Here is a 17296-nt window from a genome sequence, read left to right as displayed (position 1 = left end):
CCGGTCAAGTAAATATAGGTACCCCATTGACCATATTCACACCGTGGACATCTTGGATCACATGACCACTCAGAAGCCAATCAGAAGCTCAGGCTTCTGTGGCTTCTGTTTGGCTGCTTGCCACCCCATGTGGTCATGTGATCCAAGATGGCCATGATGTGAATATGGCTAATGGGTAGAATGTTATTGTCTTGAAATTCAATTGATACAATAGATAGATAGATTCAATAGAGCACTCTTTGTCTACTTATGAGTCTTTCTGTAGCAGGTGAGTAGATATTTTAACCACTTGAGCCCTATATACTTCGCCATACGAAACATAGCTGATCCAGAGGCTCACAACACGTTGCGATGAAACGCGTTGTGAGCTTGTAGATCAGGCTAAAATGCATTTTATTTTTAAAGATTTGCCAAAAATAGGGACACCAGTGTTAAAGTTATTAAGCTGGCATCCTTATCTGCTATCAACACCATAGCATCACAGTTCATTCATATACTCTAAAACCTCCCACTGAACTGCAGTGAAAAGTCATTCTAGTGGCCTGCCACTGAAGGGCAGCATTGCCAAGCCATAAATCAATATCACTGAAATGCTGCTGTCTCCTTCTTGTCCCACACAGTCACAGAACAAACTTACTGAGCACTGTGTATGTAACACATGCAGTTTGTTTACTGCCAGCTAGGGGGCAGCGGTGACTCACAAGGTTCAAGAAGGTTCCCGGTTAAATCCCCGGCTCCTCCTCCTGGCTTTACGTTGAAGTGCCCCTGAGCAAGACACTGAACCCCAGCTTCTCCCTGGGTGCTGTTTGATAGTTGAACACTAGGATGGTTAAACACAGAAGACTAATTTGGGGTGGCCTATGTGAACATCTACATCAGTGTTTCTCAACCACTGTGCCTGGGGACCTTTGGTGTGCCCCTTGAAACTGCTTGAAAGCCAGTATTGTATTTATCATTTTAAAAATGTCTACAAGCACACAACGCCTCGCACCGCGAGGCGTTGTGTGCTTGTAGATCGGCTGTTTTCACTACTGTTGTGCGACAGCCTTGTATGATGAAGCAGGGCTTTACTTTGCGAAGAAATGTACAAATTTGAAACTTGGAGATTCATGGTTTCTTTCCGACAGTGACGATATTTACACCTCCTTATTATGTTGGTGTGCCCATGAAACGTGTGCCCATACAGAATTTTTTTTGAGAAACACTGATCTACATGACTAATATACCACAACAACTAAATAGGTTGGTTGGTTGCATTTTTACTAGTGCCTTTTGTTGAAAATATTGAAAATAGCTGACCTCCAAGATCACGCGTCGCGTTGTGAGCTTGGAGCTCGGCTATTTTCGGTACTCGATACCACACTAAACTAAGCATAATCAAGTCAATACTGGAGATGTGGCGTAACGGCATGGATTTCTACACAGAGAGGGCAATTCTTTCAAGATGCTGCATTCAAGTTCAGGAGAGTTTGGACAAGGCAATTCTCTTGAATGCTGCCTTTCAGGTATGGCATGGAAAGAGGGCATTTGCATTTCTTTCACCATGGGAAATGCTGCATTCATGGTCAGGAAAGGGCACTTTTTACAGATGAGTAAAAGGGCAGGGGCTCAAGCCTCCTTTGATGACTGTGTGTGCACATGCCTAATGAACAGTAAGGGTTTTACTGTGTGGTTGTGCACAGCAGTCGTGAGGTGAAATGAGATGATCCACAAATGTGTCACATCGTGATGCATTCTGGACATCATGGTAGATCTGCTAAATGTTTATGATGATCACCACGCTGAAAGTGGTTAACCCAACACCACCATTAGGAGCAGTGGGGCAGCCATTCATTCATCACAATAATAGGACAAGCTCCAGCTCTGCGTGACTTCCGGTTAGACCTGACACAATTATTACATAATTGTTTCCATTTATAAAATGTTCATATATTTTCAAACATTTTCAAAAATAGTGGAAATAGCAGATCTACAAGGTCACAACACATTATGAGCTTGTAGATCAGCTATTTCCACTATTAATGTTCTTTTTTTAAGTATAAAGTTGTCAAATATACGGTATCGGTTCTTTCTTTGCATATTTAGGTTGTGTGTCATATCGGCCATGTGCAACTTCAAAGCCTGCAAGCCAAACAGAAATGTAAATGTCAACGACAAAAACACAATTAAATCGTTAATCGCAATTATATGAGTGACTATTAATCGCCATGTAAAATGTCATAATCGTGACTTCCGGTCGAGGATACTGGCATCAGTGTGTTTCAAGTCTCGCGTGGCCAATTTGCAAATGCTCCTGTCATACAATCTGGAGCAACACAAGTCTGATCATGAGTAGGATGTGGTGCACCCGCTCCCTTGGTGCAGTAGCGGTTACGTCCTAGCGCCATGTATTCTTTCAAATATTTTTGGTGGCGTTATTCCGTCTTTCTCTGGTGTTGTTGGTGTTACTTCCATGATATTTTCAAATGTTATCTTCATTTTTTCAGATTTTTTTCTTAAACTATACACACATAACAACAATATGCCGCTCGAATGACTCTGTCTGTGCTAGTGTGCTTCTGTTATGTTTCCAATGGGACTACAGTTCATTATAATGCCTCTGTCTGTGCTAGTGTGCTTCTGTTATGTTTCCAATGGGACTACAGTTCATTATAATGACTCTGTCTGTGCTAGTGTGTTTCTGTTATGTTTCCAATGGGACTACAGTTCATTATAATGACTCTGTCTGTGCTAGTGTGTTTCTGTTATGTTTCCAATGGGACTAACAGTTCCCTGCAGCAGTGACTACTTCCGTGACTCGCCTTTCGGAAGGTGTAGTTCCAGAAGACTATATAGCATTCGGAGATTGTGGAATAGTTTTCTGGCTACGCAAGACTAGTGTGTTTCTAACATGCTCTTCTTCTGGTGAAGGGGGACATCGGGAGAACCCAGAGGAACTCCATGTGAACAACACGGTGGGAACGGTGGTGTCAGTCCTGCACACAGGAAGGCCCCTGCAGTCAGTCAGCCCCCAGTGGGACCTGAACCAGGACCCGCCCTTCTTGCTGCGTGGGAAAAAGTGCTAAGCACTCATCATCCACTGCACCTCATGAAGGTAGGCGGATGCAATTCAATAAGCTCCAGCTCCTTTGTCATGGCTGCATTTTCACTTTTAGCTTATGTTTCACTAACACAGTAACAGGGTTGTAGACCAGGGGTCTTTTCAATGTTTTCAGGCCAAGGACCCTTAGTTGAGAGAGAGATGAAGCAGTGAAGAAGCACTTTGAAGAAAGACAGGTGCTAAATACAGCAATTACACATTACAAAAGAAGCAGAAGAAAGAATCTAGGAATTCCAGTAATGTCTGTTGTGGATTTATGTCAATGCATTAGACTAGGCTAGCGTTTCTCTATAGTGGGTGACGTGGCACCCCAGGGTGCCGTGATGCAAGACCAGGAGTGCGGCAGAATACTTTGATAATCTTTTGAATATCACTTAAACATTTAGACCCTATATACTTATTATTTGCACTGTGATTTGTGCGATCTTTTTCAGTCTACACAAATAAATCTCTTTGTCAAAAATAGCATTTACAAACTACATTTAGTATACAAGCTCACACCGTATCGCAGCCCGCTATGTTTTTGGGCTTGTGTACCTTTATTTATAGCGTATTGTAGAGATTGACAGGAAACAGGGAGAGAGAGATGGGGAGAGACATGCAGTAAAGATCGCCGGGAAAGGGACTCGAACCTGCAATGCAATGTCATGCTCGAACCGCGAGGCCACCTGTCCGGGCCATAGATCTGCTATATTTGGCAAATGTTCCCCCCAGAATAGGAATGTGGAGTTCAAGAGGTTAAATGTCAAGTATAGTTATTTTCAATCTGTCCTAATGGAAGCATTGTGACATACTGTATTTCAGGTGGAAAGAGTTACATATCGTCGTTGTCGGGTGGAAACCTTGTATAGTGAAATAGTGAAAATAGCCGATCTACAAGCACACAACACCTCGCACCTCGAGGCGTTGTGTGCTTGTAGATCTTCTGTTTTCACTAGTTCTGTGGGACAGTCTTGTATGTACGATGAAGCAGTGCCTTATTTTACAAAAAACTTACAAATTTGAAACTTGGAGATACAAGGTTTCTGCCCGACAGTGACCATATTTACGTATCTTAATATGCAGGGCAGGAATTCCATGGAGGCCATGGCCTCCATTGCCCCTCAGTTTTGCCTTGTGCCCCTCCAAAAAATTGCATTCCCTGAGGCCACAGTGGCCTTAATGCCCCAGCTGACTGTACCACTTTCTCCTCTGTCTCTTTTCTTGTCAATATTTAGACAGAAGACATCAGTGTTTCTTTCTTGTCATGTAGACACTGTATTTTGTTGAGATTCTGAAATTTTAACTCCGCCGAGTCCCCATCTTTAAACTAATGGGGACTCGGGCTGAGCATGGATCAGATTGCAAATGCCATCATTTATCTATTTCACTGCAGATTAGGTTATCATCCCTTTGTGCCCTCAAAAAATGGACAACACCAAATGCCAAGTGGCCTTGCCCCTTAAAATGACGACATTCCAGGCCTGGTAATATGACATGAATGAAAGGTGCTGTAAAGAATGTAATTCAGGGGTGCCATGGATGAAAACGTTATTTACAGGGGTGTTTGGGAGCCACTGCAGTAGACACAATGTCACACTACTGTCGTCATAGACAGGCCTCAGAGTACTCTGATAACAGGGTACTGCACTAATAAATATATGCCGTATCTGATCGTTCTTCTCATTCTTATTATATTACAGGTAAGTGTCATGGTGACTTGCTATTAAATACAAACTAAGCATTCTGTCACAACATGTCTAAGACTCCACCAAGGGTCCTCCTAGGCAAGAGGGACTAGATGTTCCATGCACATTTTATTTGGTGTGCTTTCTCTTTGGAAGCGGCGAGATAGCGCAGCTAGAAGAGAGAAGAGACATTCACAGTAACCCTCACAGGGCTGCATGGTGACTGAGGGCTCAACCTAAGCATGTTTGCCACGGTTTTCATTCAAGCAGAAAAACACAATGACTTTGAGAACGCAGACCGATTATTGTGCGGGGCCCTGGAACAGTCGGTGCACATTCATTTTCCTCTCTAATTCGATCCATTTTGTTTTCGTTGGGTTCCCGAGTCTCTGCATATGCTAGCCTACGCGCCGAGCTAACGTGAAAGAGAGAGTCGCTCTCGGCTGTTTACCTTATCGGGTTTCTTTTCTATCGTTAAATGATTTGTTTGCTGTCGTTTGTGGTTAAAGCGCGGAGGAGGTCACATGGCCTGGAGGAAAAGGTTACGACGATAAACAAAGCCGGGGCCTCAGTGGTGGAACGCAACCAAGTACGTTTGCTCAAGTACAGCACTTCAGTACAAGTTACTGGAGTATTACTTTATTTTTCCTACTCCACTACATCTTGAGAGTCAAATATTGTACTTTTTACTCTGCTACAATTATTTGACATCTTTAGTTATAGTCCAAAGTTACTTTGGAGATTTAGATTATTACACAACATGCAGTTAAGCCCTAATTTATATTCCGGCTATTCGAAAACAGCCGATCAACAAGCTCACAATGCGCCCGGGATGCAACTGAGCTCGTAGATCTGCTACAGTATTTTTGACAAGTTTTGACACATTTAGAAAGGTTATTTTAGTAGTATAATAGAAAACACATTAGGACTCAGTGGAATATATTTACAATGAGTCTGTCTATGTTCCAGTTACTGGATAGGACTGAATGCTGCTCAAATCAAATACTAAATAAACCCAAAAGACAAATAATCATAGAACACAATACATGAAATAAGTGGTCATTCAAACCACACAAATGCTGGGTCTTCGTTTTAGACGCTTGATGAATGGGAGGAAGATGAGTGGCATGAAACCAGGGTTAGCAAAACAGTAAGTATTTTCATATTGTGGTATTGCTTCTTTTACTTAAGTAAAAATAACAATAATAAATCTGAGTACTTCTTCCACCACTGTCGGGCCTGCATGAGTCACCTCGCTATATTCCTCTGCATGCCTTGTCAGAGGAACGACCCGCGAGCTTTGGCTTTAGAACGAGTCGCATTCGAGAAAGGAAAAAGAGAGAGAGAAAAAAAAAAAAACGTTATTGTTGTGATTATTTTTGGCATTGAAAAGCCTCGCGAATAATTCTTCTAATGTCCCCATGGCTCTAATGCACCGTTCATAAATGCTGTGCCACTCTATCCTCTCTGAGCTTATAACAAGATTTAGAGGTTTTCCCTGCCAGATGACAGAGTTTGCAGAACGAATAGGCGCTCCGCTCTCGTACAGTTTACCAGGGAGAGGGTTGGCCGCCGCAAAATGAAATCCTCTGTGTGACTTTAACCTCTTAAAGCCCCGTATGGTCCAACGGAGTCCCTCAGGGCTCTGTAGTGGGGTTTTATTTATTTTTGGGGAGCTTTTCTCCTTTTATTTTATCGTGTACTAAAGATGGACAAGAAACAAGAAACAGGGAGAGAGAGATGGGAGAGAGACACATGTGTCAAAGAGGGGGAATGGTGACGCAGTTGCCTCACAGCTAGAAGGTCCTGGGTTCTCTCCTCTGTGTCATCAGTGCCCATACCCTAAGTGGGGTTGGCAAAAAGGCCTTTCTGTGTGGAGTTTGCATGTTCTCCCCATGTCTCCTAGGGTAGGGTACCCTCACAGAAAACATGCAGTAATCCTGGTCTCTATACTGCCTCCCCCTGGCCAGCCGGGGCGCCTGATGGAGGGGAAAGGAACTGGTTGGAATAACGTGTTCCTTTCACGCGTTAGATAAGATCCAGCCGGGGAATCTCTCCCATGTCAGGTGTGAAGAAGCGGCTTGGACTCCTCGTGCATAGAGGCTCTCCCCAGGTTGGCAGAGGGTTGTGGCTCCCAGGATTACATTAGACAATTGCCAATTGGCTGGGTGAAAAATGGGTTATAAAATCGATGGATCAAAATGTAAGAAGAAAAAAAAGAAACGTATCAAAGAACGTAAACGGGACTCGAACCTGTGATTCGCTCTCGGGCTACATTAGAGGCCAAGTGCTCTGTATTGTTGATACAGTAGATTGATTGAATACTTTATGAACGGTTTGCAAATAGTAAAGTGGTACTATTAAAAAATGGTACTAAAAGGATAACACGAAACGCCCTAAAAGGTTGTGTTTCCATTATGGTCATTTAACTGTCTTTAATGTATTTAATGTGCCTTTTCTGTTTCTCACTCTACTTCAAATATATTCACTGAAAAAATAGCCAAACAAGCTTGTCGATTTGCTCTTTACTGCTGGAAGTTTCGCCTCCAAGAATATGGATCCTGGCCTGGGGTTTAAGTGGTTGACTCCTCCGAAGATTGTACAAATTAAGCCAAATGGACACATTTGGTTTAATCTGTACACTTAAAGGAGTTCAAGGAACACTGAGGATTTTACTGTGTAATGCAGGGGTCTTCAACATTTTCAGGCCAAGGACCCCTTAGTTGAGAGAGAGATGAAGCAGGGACCCCCACAACCTTTTTCATAGATTCCATATAGTTTCATTGTTTGACAGCACGATCATCAGTGTAATTTGGATTCATGTCAATTTGTGTTTTCAGATATTTAACCATTTGAACCGTCAAAACATAATGAATTTGACCTTTCACTCTGTACTTAGTCTGCTCTTTTTCCCTTCTACACCAAACCTCTTTGCCAAAAATAGCCGATCTACAAGCTCACAACGCCTCGCAGCGCGAGGCGTTGTGAGCTTGTAGATCTGCTATTTATGGCTAAAGTTCTCCGAATATGGACGCTCAATTGAATAATATAAAAAAGGAGAAAAAAAGTTTCTATCACTCAAAAGATTTGGTGGACCCCCCTGTGGTAACTCTGAGGACCTCCTAGGGGTCCCGGACCCCCTGTTGAAGACCCTTGGTGTAAGGTTGTATGGCCTTGCGTCTTCACCAAACTATTGTAAAAATGTTACCTTCTTCTTAAACAGTATCCGCTGCCAGTGGCTCTCGCCAAGGTCTCCTCAGACGCGTGTGCTGCTTTGTTGTTGTATCTGCTTTCCTTGCATACTTCTCTGCACCCGTCATTTGACTTGTTACACATATCTTCCGCCCATTGATTGATGAAGGGCCCAAAGTGCCAGTGTTTCTGTCCCATTTACAACCCAGTGGTGCAAACCTTCTTACCCCCGCCCGCACTCCAATAACCAACCGTATAATTCTGCTGTGTGTGCAATGTAAAAGCATCCCACCATTGCGGCCCCAAGTCGATAATTAATTAACTTGCATTGTTTTGGATTTGTCTTAAGAGTTGTGTGTGTGTGTGTGTGTGTGTGTATGTGTGGGGGGGGGGGGGGGGGGGGCTGTGTTTGCCTCGTTTCTCTGTACTTTGCTGCTATTGGGACCACCATCCATCTCTGCTACACCCCCCTTATTCCCAGCTGACCGTGAATGCTGTATGAAAATGCTTTTGGTGTACAGCCCTTTAATGGTTTTGTTTTGCTCCACGCAGATCTATTTACTAGTCTTTTTTTTTTTTTGCGAACCTTATTGTGTGTGTGTGTGTGTGTGTGTGTGTGTGTGTGTGTGTGTGTGTGTGTGTGTGTGTGTGTGTGTGTGTGTGTGTGTGTGTGTGTGTGTGTGTGTGTGTGTGTGTGTGTGTGTGTGTGTGTGTGTGTGTGTGTGTTTGGGTTAAGGTTTAGACTTATTCACCAGGTTAGCATTTACCAGCGACGGCAGGTTAGCGTTCACCTGCGGTTTGGACTACTGGCCGCTCGAAACAACGGCACATGAAAACATCACTACGCGCCCCCTCAATTATACCCCTCCCCCTTCTCCCATTAATCAAATTCCATACCTCCTGGGGCTGGGGAGGTTCCAGGAGGTCCCCGGCCAATTTTATTATAGCCTCACAATCATTCTAACTAAAAACAATAGCAGCTATACCGTTGTAAATACTGTGGAGGAATTCAGATCAATCAATAATCATTGAGAAAATGAGGAGACGAGACAATGTATTAGGTGGTGGTGGTTATGATTTATGTAACATGATATCATGGACAGAAGTACAGTTTAACACTCTGGTCAGTGGTAAAGTAGTTCTGCCAAGAGGCAATATTCAGGGATCATAGTTATACTGTACTCAAAGTACAAGCTCAACCATAGCAAGATAAGCTTTAACAAAACAATACAGACATCTAGATACAGACATCTAGACTCTTACAAGCTATCCCATATAATTTATGATGTATCATACAAACTAATAACGTCACACATAATCAATCATGATAATAATATAATCTTCTACACTGTGAACATTTTTAAACTCAAATCTTTGCTTCTGGAGGTCTCTGGCACAAAAATATAACGCATATAGTTTTGGGAGTCCTTGACATGAGAACATCTGAGAACCGGCTGGTCTAAAATAGATACAGCCAGCAACGATGCACTGCAGGCCAGGTTAGAATAGGGTAAATCTGTTTTCAAAGTTTTCCCACTCTTTTACTCCTCTCCATCTATACAAACAGACGCCTTGTCCTTGAAAGCCGCGGCTTCCCCCCACTTTCTCTCCGACTGCCAAGTTCTTGCCTATTTAAGATAATTTATTAAACAGAGTTGTTTTTTGCTGCGAAAGATCTATTTTTTGCCTCCAGCGCTTGAGCAGCATTTCCTCTGTGGCCTCTCCCTGTCTAGCAACAGCGGAGCGCCACTGGCGCAGTCACGCCTCCATAACTGTGTTTATTAATGAACAACACGGGGCCATGATTGACACCCGCCGTAGCACTGACCTCATCCCAGCGGAATACAAGAGGGAGCGCCGGCGCGCGCTCTCTCTCTCGCTGCCCAGTGAGATCAACCACATGACGGGGCCGGGGGAGAGCTGATAAGGATCTTGTTGTACCATTAAAATATTACATCCGATGTTACACAAGCCCTGCTTATCCCCCTGCGTTCAAAGTCACGGAACGTCTCGCCAGAGGAGGAGGAGGAGGAGGATATATGTGGAAAGAATTTTAGCAAAAAAAAATTGGAATCAAAATATGTCGAGCCTTAGTCCAACTGATATTTTCATGGTCTGCTGCCAACTCCACCGTAAGAGGAATGCGTGTGTGCTGGATTCTCAGGGCTCATGTTGCACTGTAACTGGCTGGATGGATGGAACGTGCTCTCCTAGATACTTGTAGGCCTATCTATCTCTATCTATCTCTTATGTGTGTCGTGTGTAGTCGCCGTCAGGCTGGAAACCTTGTATCTCCACATTTCGATGTTTTCTTCCTTTTGTGTGTGTTTATCTGTGTGTAAATGATATAGTGTTATAGAGAGATGGGGAGAGGCACGCAGCAAAGGTCGTCGGGAACGGGACTCGAACCCGCGACGCGCTGTCATGCATTGGAGCAAGGGTCTTCAACAAGGGGGTCCGGGACCCCTAGGGGGTCCTCAGAGTTACTACAGGGGGTCTTCCAAATCTTGATGGAATCCTTTTTTCTCTTTTTTAACCACTTGAACCCTAGTGTCCATATTCTGAGAACTTTAGCCAAAAATAGCAGATCTACAAGCTCACAACGCCTCACGCTGCGAGACGTTGTGAGCTTATAGACCGGCTATTTTCGGCAAAGAGCTTTGGTGTAGAGGGGGAAAAAGAGCAGACTAAGTACAGAGTGAAAGGTCAAGTTTATTAAGTAGGCCTATTGACGGTTCAAGTGGTTAAATATCTGAGAACACAAATGTACATGAATCCAAAATACTGACAAATAGTGCTGTTAAACAATGAAACTATATGGAATCTATTAAAAGGTTGTGGGGGTTCCCTGCTTCATCTCTCTCATCTAAGAGGTCCTTGGCCTGAAAACGTTGAAGACCCCTGTTATATAGTGTTGTAGAGAGATGGGGAGAGACACGCAGCAAAGGTAGTCGGGAACGGGTCTCGAACCCGCGACACGCTGTCATGCATTAGAGCCCATGTGGGATGCACCTGGACTGCTAGGCCAGGTGCATAGCCTACTAAATAGCCTACTTGTAGTACGCTATGATCTAGCCTGGGAGCAACATTTTGGTCTTTCTGATCCAGTCTGAGGGGAGATAACTTTACGTTATCATGTGGCCGGAACCACTGGCGCCCTGCACCTCCAAAATGATTCCTCTAGTTTAAAACTTGTTTCTTTTGATATAATCGTTTCGTTTCTTTTGGTATAATAATCGTTACATACGGTATGTCTATTTTCTAACTCGTAGCGCGACTAGTGAGACTAAACTAATTGATTTGTAAACGCTTGGGGAACTCCAACGGAACCAACCACCGGAACCATAATTCTTTTTTTTTTCCTTTTTTTGTAATCTAAACCGGATCACACGGCCAGTTTTAAAACATAATACCAGGCTTTGGTGGAAAGCCTGGTGATACAAGGTTAAAGGGCCATTTCACCTCTGGGACAAATACCTTATTTTATTGTTGTGTTCAATCTGTGTTTTGAGATATTTTTGTATTTCAGCATGTACTAGCGATGCATTTTGCATCATATGATGCAAAATGCATCTGATGTGTCCCAAACAACAATAAAATAAGATCTGGTTGTCCCAGAGGTGAAATGGCCCTTTAAGTATGATCAAGTAGGCAGGGCATTAAAGGGCAATTCCAGGCTAAACCACATCCCCCCTTAATTTGCCTTTTATCATGATTGTTCCTACCTGGTTTGGTGGATTTCTGTTATTGTTGCCCTTCTTCATAGATCTCCTGAGTCGTCCCGATCCCATCCTCACAGCGAAAAAGCGGCTAACAAATGCGCAATTTTTTCCCGTTCTAAAGTTACTTTTTTCTTCATGAATCTTCTTTTTATAGTTCCAAGAGACGTGCTGTTAGATCCACCACTTGCAGTAATCCATGAGCAGATGGTTGTGTTTACTTTCCACAGAGCTTAGGCGATTTCCGGTTACTATGCTTTTAGCGCAACTTACGCATCTACGTAACGTAGGTATACACAGCCGTCTGCTCATGGATTACTGCAAGTGGTGGATCTAACAGCACGTCGATTCGTCATCATTCAATAGTGCGACCCTCGCCAAGAGTCGCCATGCCCCATATAGGGATGCAAATTTCTGCTTTTGTCTGCATGGGGTGGCAGGGGTGGAGGGTTTGGGCCATTACCTGTAGTACAGGTGACGGCATGCAGTGTTGAAAGTTTATTTTCCAGTGTGTACAAAGAGTCAAATGTTCACGCAGAGGTTCAATGACAACCACTTGCCTAAATAGTCTGTGTCTCCTAGCGTTTGAGAGAGACTATGAAGGTCTGAACAACGATAAAGTTATGGATATTTTCAAGTGCAAGCCCCGCCATCTCATGTTTTGAGACATCACACATGCTTGAACACTAGGGGTGTAACGATATAGTAACTGCATCGAAATATCGTTTTTAACTAAAAAAATCGAAGTATATCGAAATGAAAACAGCTAAAATCGAATCGAATCGTTTAAATTTGTATCGTATCGAATCGGCAGTGCAAAGAATCGATTGTATCGATACTACCTACTTGGGCATTGTATTTGGCATTTTTAAGAAGAAAAAATTAAAAGGAGGGGTTTAATTACTTTTCCTTTCCATATAGCTACACTGGTCTATCGATAAATGTATGTAATCTCTGGGTTCATGTCAAGGTGCAGGTTTGTCAATATACCATGTCCATGTATTTGGCAGATAATCACTGTGTTACTTATTTATATCCATAAAAATACATGTTTCCCTTAAAAACCTGCACTATCCACACCTTTCACACAGATTTAATGTCTTTGCTAAATAGTTACTATATCGATTTTAAATCATTGAATCGAATCGTATCGTATCGCCATGAATGAACGAATATCGTACAAGTATCGTATCGTCAACCATGTATCGTGATATGTATCGAATCGCTATTAACCCTAACCCTAACCCTAACCCTATTGAACACTATCTAGTTAGTTGTAGTGTTAATGTTGCTGTTGTAATCGCAATGTTGAAATGTGTATTTAGAAGTCATGTTGGCCTTACCTGTAATGCTGCCGACCTCCGAGCGTGCGTGCGTGCGTGCGTGCGTGAGCAGCAGTGTGGTGCTTTACAGCCTCTCTATGTTCTCCTGGATGCTTTCCACCATGTTGCTGATGCTCAGGTGAAGCACATGTTCTCTGAGAGAGAGAGAGAGAGAGAGAGAGAGAGAGAGAGAGAGAGAGAGAGAGAGAGAGAGAGAGAGAGAGAGAGAGAGAGAGAGAGAGAGAGAGAGAGAGAGAGAGAGAGAGAGAGAGCCAGCCTCCATAAACCACATGAAGAACTCGTCAACACCCTTGTCAAAGTCTGGTAGACACACACATCCAGACACAGACAGACAAACTATTATTATTATACTTGTATAAGAACGGCAGTGTTTTAGGATGGATCTATATTTATATGAATGCTGTTTTGTCTGTCATTTTAAACTCTAATCCTAAAACTTAAATCTAACCCCAACACTAATTCCCACAATGTACATTTCGAAAGTTTGACTACAAACGATATATATGTGACATCATCATCCTACTCGGAAATTATGCAGTAACGCCTACTGAATGGCAAATAATTACTTTCTCGCCTTGACAGCCCATTCATCCAAACAGAAAAGTCCTATCTTATTGCATTAAATGACGTTAAATGACGTTAAATTCACTTTGCCACTCACTTTGCCACTCGATTTGCCATTCAATTTATGTATGTGTATACCCTCTATACTTGTGGGTACATCAGACCTTCATGAGTATATATTGGGCAAAAGATATTCTGGTACACACACACACGCACACACGTTTTTTCTTTCTTTCTTGCTTTCATGTCTCCATTACTGCCTGCTTTCTGCCCCACTGACTGAGCTGTGTGTCTCCTACATGTCACCAACCTCCACTCTGTCCTACAATAATAATTCAACACTGATATGATATCATCTTTTTATTGCTACAACCTTTCATTTGACACCACCTAACTTCACATTTTCTCTCTCTCCCTCCCTCCTTCCCTCCCTCAGAACCTTCGCCCATAATGACATGCCCAAAATAGAGACGCCGCCCAGGTTGAAAGCTGTTGAATAAGGCAGTTCGCTTATTTTTGCAGAGTTTATACTCTGAAGTGGAAAGAAATGCTTGCTTGGTTTAGTTGTTCCTACCGAGAACGGATGGTAGTAGAATCTATATATATACCGTACAGTAGACCTTAAACCACCTTAGACCTTAAATACTGTCCCCCAGTGCTCTGCACAGAAGAGATGAATTAAGATTAAGATTTCCTACTACTTGTTGCATACATTGCTGTATGTGAGATTTATTCTCCGCATTTGACCCATCTCTTGGAGTGGTGAGCCGCAGCCGTGCCGTGCTCGGGAAATCAGTAGTGGTGATCTAACCGCGACCCCCAAAATAATCATATTTGAACTGGGGACCCCCTCCCCCCCCCCCCCCCCCCCCCCCCCCACACACACACACACACACACACCACACCCTGACGAACACTAAGAGTTGATGCATTACAATTTGTATAACACGGATCTATTGTGAAAATAGCAGATCTACATACTCACAAGTCACAACGCCTCGGTTTCTGCCTCTAATATTTGACAATTTGGCCACTGTTACATTTTTCATTTTACATGTATTAAAGTCCTTAAATTGTCACTTTAGTGCAGATACCCTACACTTAAACTTTATGTTGGTTTGTTTACTGTTGAGTGAGAAAACAATGTTGAACATTAAGTTAATCATCTGGGGACCCCCGAAAAGTAATTTGGGGGCCCCCCTGGGGGTCCCGACCCACAGGTTGAGAACCACTGATCTAACCCCCCAATCCATCCCTTGATGCTGAGTGCCAAGCAGGGAGGCATTGGGTCCCATTTGTACAGTCTTTGGTATGGGATCGAATCCCGACCTCCCGGTCTCAAGATCCTTACGTTTTGGGTTGAAAGGTTCAAAGGTCAAGGTCACAGTCGAGAGGTGTAGAACAAAAGATGCATTTGATTCACCAGCCGTCTTCCAAGATGTATAACATGTTTGTCAGACTACAAGGCAAGGAAAGTTGGACCTTAAAGCAGGGGTCTTCAACGTTTTCAGGCCAAGGACCCCTTAGTTGCGCGAGAGATGAAGCAGGGACCCCCACAACCTATAGTTTCATCGTTTGACAGCACAATCATCAGTGTATTTTGGATTCATGTCAATTTGTGTTTTCAGATATTTAGCCACTTGAACCGTCAATACTTAATAAACTTGACCTTTCACTCTCTACTTTGTCTGCCCTTTTCCCCCTCTACACCAAAGCTCTTTGCCAAAAATAGCCGATCTACGAGCTCACAACGCCTCGCGCTGTGCTGAGCTTGTAGATCGTCTATTTTTGGCTAAAGTTCTCAGAATATGTACGCTAGGGTTCAAGTGGTTGATATAAAAAAGGAGAAAAAAAAGTTTATGTCACACAAAGGTCTGGAGGACCCCCTGTTGAAGACCCTTGCCTTAAAGCACATCTGAACAAGGCAATTCAAAATGCTTTACACAAAACGTTAAGCAGCATTAATTCACAGAACATACTGTATTATAAAAGGACATCTGCGTGGAATAAAGGAAAGATAAGGGAACACCAGAAGAAATAAAACTTCGTAAAAGGGCAGTGTCAAACAGCTGAGTCTTTCAGCTTTGATTTAAAAATGAAACGAGAGTGGCGGCAGACCTGCAGTTTTCTGGGAGGTTGTCCCAGATAACGGCTCGGGTTGTCAGGAAGCAGACCCACTCCCAGACTAAAAACCTCAGAAGTCTGGACGGTTCTACGATGTGTGGGCAGTTGGGCACGGGATCACAAATGTATTCTGGCCCTAAAACCACTCAACGCTGTTATAAAAAGCAAACAGTAGTATTTTGAATTCGTGTGACAGACATGGCAGACAGGGAGCCCCAGTGTGTAAAGATCTAAGAACTTGAAGTTCACATGATCCTCTTACTCGGTATTAGAGAGGACAAGAGCTGCAGTGTTGTGAATCAACAGCAGCTGTCTTGATCTGCGGGGATATTTCAGGAACAGTCTACCTTCCAAATGACTGAAGAGACGGCTTTTTCACAGAGTTTATGCATGGGAACGCCACAGAGACTAAATAAGCCTGCTTAAGGGCAAACTTACTTTTGCTCTCTCAGTCTCTTTTCAGTCCTGCTGGCGGTTGAGTCTCTAAGGGTAGCGATGTGCTCATTTTAGAGTTGCTTGTTTAAAATACTCATTTAGATGACCCCATGGCCTCTCCTCTAGCACCACCCCTTGGCTAAATTTCCACTTGCACGAAAGATAGCTCAAAGTCCACTGGGTGTTGTACATGCTGTGCACAGTGGATGGAGTGTACTTGACTGACTTTTAGCGCCACCCTCAGGCCACAATTTCTACCTTGCACACAACATAGTTACTATCAAAACCTCCACCGCCTGTCTGTCTGTCACGTCACGTCACACTTTTGCCCTACTTATATCTCCGCCATCGTTGCCCCTATCCATGTGAAATTTTCCACACACACTCCTTGTCTGCCAATCCACAACCTCCACCCTTCCAGGGACCCCCGCAGCTCCAGGGACCCCCGCCATTTTTGAACACTGCTCCTACAGTTTTTGCCCTGAAACCACACAAATCGCTACACAGTATGTCTACACTCATCTCATCAACATGGATCTGTCCCATATAGCGCCACCATCAGAGCGATTTTTTTGAACCTTTTTTGGACCTAAAATCACGCTGCGACCCAACGGTCGCTTATCTCCCGATTAGGGAATCTTACTGGTAATGTAATAGACCAGTGGTTCTCAAGCTTTTTCATTTCAAGGGCCCCATAAGTTGTACAAACGGAACCAAATGGACCCGTAAGGGTCCATCATGTTCAATACAGTAGGTGTTTGAAAAGGAACCGATAATTGAGAATGGGCTCCCTGTCTGCCATGTCTGTCACAGAATTGATTTCAAAATGCTACTGTTTGCTTTTTATAACGGCGTTGAGTGGTTTTAGGGCCAGCATACATTTGTGATCCCGTGCCCACATCGTAGAACCGTCCAGACGTCTGAGGTTTATAGTCTGGGACGGGTCTGCTTTCTGAAAACACCAGCCGCTATCTGGGACAACCTCCCAGAAAACTGCAGGTCTGCCTCCACTCTCGTTTCATTTTTAAATCAAAGCTGAAAGACTTGTCTGAAATTGACACTGCCCTTTTTACGGCGTTTTATTTCTTCTGCTGTTCTCTTATCTTTCCTTTATTCCACGCAGATGTCCGTTTATAATACAGTATGTTCTGT

The sequence above is a fragment of the Nannobrachium achirus genome (genome assembly GCF_963921795.1).
Source record: "Nannobrachium achirus genome assembly, chromosome: 17".
Lineage (NCBI taxonomy): Eukaryota > Metazoa > Chordata > Actinopteri > Myctophiformes > Myctophidae > Nannobrachium > Nannobrachium achirus.
This window is presented reverse-complemented; position numbering follows the sequence as displayed.